The following is a 7,242-nucleotide window of genomic DNA, read 5'->3' on the forward strand; positions in this document are numbered from 1 at the left end:
AAAGCTTTGGCCTGCCAGCCCACCTTATCAAATGTGTCATCCCATGCTCGTCTGCAGCCTGTAGGGAAGTTCAGTGCTAGAGGTGGGATGCATGCCTCATACTGCGCTTCCTGCAAGAAGCATTGTGAAGGTGTTAACACCAGGCTGAGTCATGGGCAGTGGTTCCTCCACAGGAGGAGGAGCCCCAGCCTCCTGACGCTGTGCCCCTCCTGGAATCCTTCCCACAAAGCAGCAGGAAGGAACCGTGCCTGACATTCACCATCATTCCCTCCTGTGGGCCTCTGCTCCCACCCCTGGTTTCTCCCCACTGGCTGCCTTTTTTGGCCAAACCAAAGCCAGCTTTATCATTCAGGTTTACGGAACAGAACTGCCAGCCAGGTGCAGACAGAAAGCCTAAAATGTTGACACGCACCCAGAATTATTCTTACCACCACCATACTTAGTCCCTGGGAACTTTCTGAACCAATTATATCCAGTTACCTGCTTAGCTAAGCAAAACTGAGCCCAAACCCCTACTTTCTTCCTTTCCCTCATGAAAGGGGAGCAGGGACCAGCTAGAGAGGAAAGGAGACCCAGCAGGCGAACGCTGAATTAGGTCTCCAGTATCTCCCTCTGCCAAATTACCCTAAAAGGGCCACCTGAAGGAGGCCCTGATCTGTCTGCTGGGATGTCCTCTTTTTCTCAGAAGGAGAGTCCAGAGTCAGATGGAAACCTCAGAGCCTGAGAATAGCAGAGATGCTTTTTCTGAGCTGTGAAGCCCCCACTTTGGCAGCGTAAACAGAGGATGTGGGCTTTAATCAGGCAGGAACTCAAAGGCTCACATATGTCTATTTCGGTCAGCTGGGGAGAAGGGTAAGGAAACCCATATTCAACTGTGTAGAGGGGGACTCTAGATTTCTGCTCTCAAATTCACAACCTAACTCACTTTGTTCCTTTCAAGTCAGGGCAATATTTCCAATGTAGCTGCATAAAGAAGTATTTGATATTAAGTACAGTTCAGCCATTCATTTATTCCGTGAATGTTAATGAAGCACCAGTGTGCCAGGCATGGCGCTGGGATGCTAGGGATAGATCAGGGACAAAAAGGGACTTGGCACCTACTCTTCCAGCTCTTACAGTCTAGAGCCATGGTTCTCAACCCGGGTGATCCTGTCTGTCGGAGAACTTTTGGCAATGTCTGCAGACATTTTTGGTTTCCACAAACGGATGGAGGGTAGGGAGGGGGTGGAATCTCGTGGGTAGAGGCCGGGATGCTGCTGACCATCCTATAATACATAGGACAGCCCCCTCACAACCAGAAATTGTATAGTCCAAAATGTCAATAGTGCTGAGGTCAAGATGGCCTGGTCTAGAGGGGAAACAGACTTAAATCAAATTAGCATATTACTGAATTGATACTTATATTCATTTCTACATATTGACCTTACAAATGCTCTCACGGCAAGTAGACTATACAGCAATAGAGGCTGAGGCACACCTGGGCAGGGGTGGTGGCCCGTGGCAGCACTCTAAGGGCCACATGGGTGGACATCACAGGATGAGCTGGATATAACTGGACACGGGCTGAAGGAAGAGTGTTCCAAACACAGGATCTCAAGAGCAAAAAAGCCTGTGTTAGGAAGTACCACGGATGATTCTGGAAATATTTTTCTTCTCATATCATCATCATATCACAGCCTTTTCAAGACAAGGTCAACCCTGTGGCCCTGACCCCAACAAACAGGCAGTTCACCACTACACACACCAGAACCCAACGAGACGGAAGCCGGATGATTCTGGAAATATTTTTCTTCTCATATCATCATCATATCACAGCCTTTTCAAGACAAGGTCAACCCTGTGTCCCTGACCCCAACAAACAGGCAGTTCACCACTACACACACCAGAACCCAACGAGACGGAAGCTAGAACCATTCACATCCAACGCCCACCTTGTCCCACTACCTTCTTTGTCAACATTCAGTCACTGCACACTGCAAGAGGTGGAATCGAAACCCTACTTTATTAAGGAAAAACTGAAAACTAAAAAACTGATAAATTGGACCTCATCAAAACTAAAAACTATTGCTCTGTAAAATATCCTGCAAAGATGATGAAAAGACTAAGAGAAAATATGTGCAAACCACACATCTGACAAAGGACTAGGATATATCCTAGAATATATAAAGAACTCTCAAAATCCAACTGTAAAAAAACAAACAATCCAATTAGGAAATGGTGAAAAGAAATGGACAGACATTCCACTAAAGAGGATACACAGATGGCAAATAAGCCCAGGCAGAGATGTTCAACACCATTAGTCATTAGGAAAATGCAAATTAAAACCAGTATGAGATATCACTCCATGCCTACCAGTACGGCTAAAGTAAAAACTAGCAATACCACCAATAGCTGGTGAAGATGCAGTAGGAATGTAAAATGGCACAGCCACTATGGAGAATACTTGGGCAATTCCTTACAAAACTAAACATGCACTTAACCTATGATCCAGCAATCCTGGGCATCTACTCCAGAGAAATGAAAATTCACGTTCACACAAAACTCTGTCTACCAATGTTCACAGTGGCTTTATTTGTAATAGCCCAAAGCTGGGAACAATCCAGATATTCTTCAGTGCATGAATGGTTAAACAACCTGTGGTAAATCCGTACTGTAGAATACCAATCAGCAATAAAAAGGAATGAACCACTGATACATTCAACAACTTGGGTGGATCTCAATGGAATTATGCCACGTGAAAAAGCTAATCTGCAAAGACCACATACTGTATGAGTTCATTTATAGAACATTTTGAAATGACAAACTTACAGAGATAGAGAACAGATTAGTGGTGCCAGGGTTAGGGAGGAGGGGGGCGTGGTCAGTGGGTGTGACCATAAAAGTGGAGCATGAGGGTCGTTACGGTGACACAGTTCTGTATCTCGACTGTGGTGGTGGTCACACAAATGTACACATGTAATAAAACTGCACAGAACTAAATACACACACATAAACCAGTACATGTAAAACTGGTGAAATCCGAGTAAGGTGGATGGATTGTATCAACGTCAATTTCCTGGTTGAAACATTGTGCTACAATTATGTTATGGAAGATACTACCTTTGAGGGAAACCAGGTGAAGGGCATATGGGGGGATCTCTCTGTATTATTTTTCACAACCGCATGTAAATCTATAACTATCCCAAAATAAAAATTTTAAAAATAATACTGTAAAATGCCAATGCACTTTAAGACAGATTTATTATTTTAATTCCTTTCCCAACATGGCAAGCACACTAAAACTGTAGATATTCTTTAAAAAGGTACCAAAAATTATATTTTTACATAATTGTACATTTTCATAATTATTTGATTTGTGACAGCTTCAATTCTTATTCTTTAAGAAATAAATGAAAGGATCTAGGACACTGTACTTGGCTTCTGCAGGCTGAGACAACCCACTCAAGTTCAAGTCCCAGCTCCTGTACCAGTTAACTGTATGACAACTGTTTAACATCATCATTCCTTAGTTTTTCCATCTGTAAAATGGGTGTGATAGTAGTACCTATCCTAAGAATTACTGTGAGAATTTTAAAAAGATAATACATCTCAGGTTCTTGGGACATTTCTTGATGCCTCAACCAAAGCTGGCTTCTGCCATTACTGTATTCATCATAAACGCAGCTGAGGTCCTCTCTTCAGCCCGTGAAGATCTACACTACAGCCCATCTTAACTTTTTCCTGAACTACAACGTAGTCACAAATTCTGATTTCTAAAAATTTAAAAAAAAAAAAATTTAAAGCTGCCTTTTAAATTTTCTTGTGGTCTTTTTCAGTAGTGGATCATTTCCTTTATTTCTTTGTTGTAGGAGGGACTCAAGGGTCTAGTATATGACTTGATTAGAATTTCACATTTGGTCACAAGTCCTCAGGGAAGATGACCTGAGGGTCCTTGTCCTCCCGAGGGCAGTGACCCATCCCGTGCAGCCTCCTTCGGTGGCCCTGGTGATGGGGTCAGGAAGTGACTAATGGTCACTGGCCAACTAAGAAAATGGACATCAGGCTCTGGCTATTCTCCTTGTGTGCTTTCCAAGGCTGCCAAGCTCATGAATAAGGAAGTGTTTTCCTACCAGTCTGAAATGAAATAGGGCAGAATTAGACTACAGTAATTTTTTTAAAGTTTTAGTGAAGCAAAGTCAGCCAAGCCCCATTTCAGTGGTTGAGAGACTCAATGGTAGAAGTCTGGATGTGAAGCCAACTCGCATCACTGTTTTATTTGTTTAGATGGATGAAATACCTAATACCCAAAATGTTTAATGATTGCCCAAAGAGACCATTTAGAAATAATTCTGAGCTACACTGGAAAGCCTACTGTGATGGTAACCAGAAGGGGTAATCCAGGAGAAAAACCTTCAATTTTTGCAAGCAGGCCTTAAAACACTATGTTTCTTTCTTTTTTTTTTTAACCCCACCTCCCCTAACACAGTATCTCTCTCTCTCTCTCTTTTTTTTTTTTTTTTAAAAAAAGGAGTAGAAAGGGCCGGCCCCATGGCTCACTCGGGAGAGTGCAGCGCTGGTAGTGCCAAGGCTGCGGGTTCGGATCCTATATAGGGATGGCCAGTGTGCTCACTGGCTGAGCGTGGTGCGGGCGACACCAGGCCGAGGGTTGCAATCCCCTTACCAGTCAAAAAAAAAAAAGGAGTAGAAAGATATACAGAAGTCCTCTTATCTGTTTTCGGGCCGAGGGTTGCAATCTCCTTACCAGTCAAAAAAAAAAAAGGAGTAGAAAGATATACAGAAGTCCTCTTATCTGTTTTCATAGAAATTCTAGGATGAGAGGAAAAAAGCATGCCTAACCCCTAACTTTGCTGTTCTCCCAGGTCCTGCATCTCAGTAAGTGACACCACCAACCATCCATCCAAGAATCTAAGCCAAAAGTCTGGGAATCATCCTTTTTCCTTTCACTTACACCATTTGAGCCATCAACAAGCTCTGTCATTCCACCTCTGAGGCACTTCTTGAGCGGTCTACCTGGCTCCATCTCCTCTGTCCTCAGTCCAAGCCACCAACATCTCTGGAAGAGGATACTAGTCTCCTATACCCAACTCACTGTCTGCACTGCTCCAGTGATTTTGCTGACAGGGAAAGCTGACTGTGACCCTCCACACCAAGACCTGCACCAAATCTTCCAGTGGCTTCTGGACGATCTTGGAGGAAACACAGATCCCCTACCACAGCCTACATGTTGGCCTGCCTGGTCTGGTTACGGCTTCCTTCTCCAGATTATGTCTTCTTTGCAGATCCCAGAACCTGCCAGGCTCTTTCCAGCCACAGGCCTCCATGGAGCGTTCCCTTATCTTTGCCTGTGAGTATAGCGCAGACCTTGTCTGTCCTGTTCACCACTGCACCCCAGCATCCAACATGGCACATGGACACCAAGATGCTCAATATATAATCAAGGCATTGATGAAGAAGCCAGACTTTCAACAATCAACTTAACTCACATCACATACTAAGGTCATGTTGGCTGGATAATTCTTTGTTGTGGGGGGCTGTCCTGTGTTTTGTACGATGTTTAGCAATATCCCTAGCCTTTACTCATGAGATGCTAGTAGAACTCCTTGCCCAGCTGTGAAAACCAAATGTCTTGAGACATTGACAAATTTCCTTGGGAGAAAAAGGATCACCCATGGTTGGAAACTACTATTACAGAGAAAGGTTAGAAACTGGTGGTTAACATTTAAATTCTGCTCACAAAATGCCTAATTAACCTATACTTTGTCAGAAACACATGAGTAATAGTGCATTTTATTACAGTATTACCTAACCACCATTTACAACATCATTTCAGTAGAAATATGCATTCCAAATCCCTGGTAATGTTATGAACAACCATGGAGGGGTGCGTTGGTCCACCCCAAGAGACTCAAGTTACCTTCCTGCGTCAGAATGCTGGGTGATGTCTGATGTGAAACAGTGGCAAAGAATGGTGGGAGATTAATAAGGAGTCAGAAAAGACTTGGGGGAAGGTTGGGGCTCCCTATATCTGACCTGACTTTTCATCTATGTTTGATACATAAAAATAGAAGAATCAAGATAACATCTTAGTATTTGGTGAAATACTGAGAGCACCATCCAGTTCAGCATTCTCTTTCTTTCCATGGTGAGACAAAACCCAGGAATGGAATGTGAAGGACTGAGTCTCTACACTGATTTAACTCCCTGTCTACTCCCTCTTTAACTAATATAATGTTATTGAGCTTGGAGCAGCTCTTCAGGAGTGCAAAATGACTTCCTAGTTTTACCTGCCATGCTGCAACAATATTTTCAATTATTGGTTAAACTGCAAATTCCCCATGAGTCATTTAAATAAATCTCACATGTATGAAATAGTCAATTGTGTTCTCTGAGCAATTCCCAGCTGTAAAAATAGAGCCACACTAAACGTATTTTTTCTGCAGCTAATTGAAAATACCGCACATATAATGCATGATTTAAAGTACCCAGGAGGAATTTCAATTTGCATTCCCTATTTTAAATGTATGATCAAATGCTGTCTTAAAGTACACTACACATTTAATTCAGTATTGCTTGCCTGAAACCCCAACCACTCCTAAATTTTAACACTGAATTGATGATGGGAGCTTTTTAATGCTGCAAGTGACTTTTAAAACAATAGCTTTAATAGGGCTGATTTTCCTGAGAAAACAAACATTCCTAGACTTGACTGGTTCAAAAGTCTGTGGCCCAGAGAAAATCTCCAAAATAGCAGCAAGATGTCTGAATTGATGATGGGAGCTTTTTAATGCTGCAAGTGACTTTTAAAACAATAGCTTTAATAGGGCTGATTTTCCTGAGAAAACAAACATTCCTAAACTTGACTGGTTCAAAAGTCTGTGGCCCAGAGAAAATCTCCAAAATAGCAGCAAGATGTCTGCCAGGAGGAAGGACCATGCATAAGAACATCCTTCACTCAGGAGTCAGAACTGTAATCTCTTAAGTGCCCACAGCAGCTGCCATGGAGTTAGGCTGCCTCCACATTCTTAATGGTTGATCAAGATGGTTAATCAAGGGGTGGCTGATGGCAGAGTCTGTGGGGATGAAAAAAGGGGCTGTCGAAGTAACAAGTGCTAAAGAAAGAGTGCCCAGAATCTTGGGATCTGGAAAAAAGGGGGGTTACAAGATTTATGATCATCTTCCATTTCTAATAGAACATTGGAGGTTGCACCAATAGCTCGTGTGCTTTTCTCGTTAAAACAGTCA

Source organism: Galeopterus variegatus, unplaced genomic scaffold (genome assembly GCF_000696425.1).
Source record: "Galeopterus variegatus unplaced genomic scaffold, G_variegatus-3.0.2 Scaffold1569, whole genome shotgun sequence".
Taxonomy (NCBI): domain Eukaryota; kingdom Metazoa; phylum Chordata; class Mammalia; order Dermoptera; family Cynocephalidae; genus Galeopterus; species Galeopterus variegatus.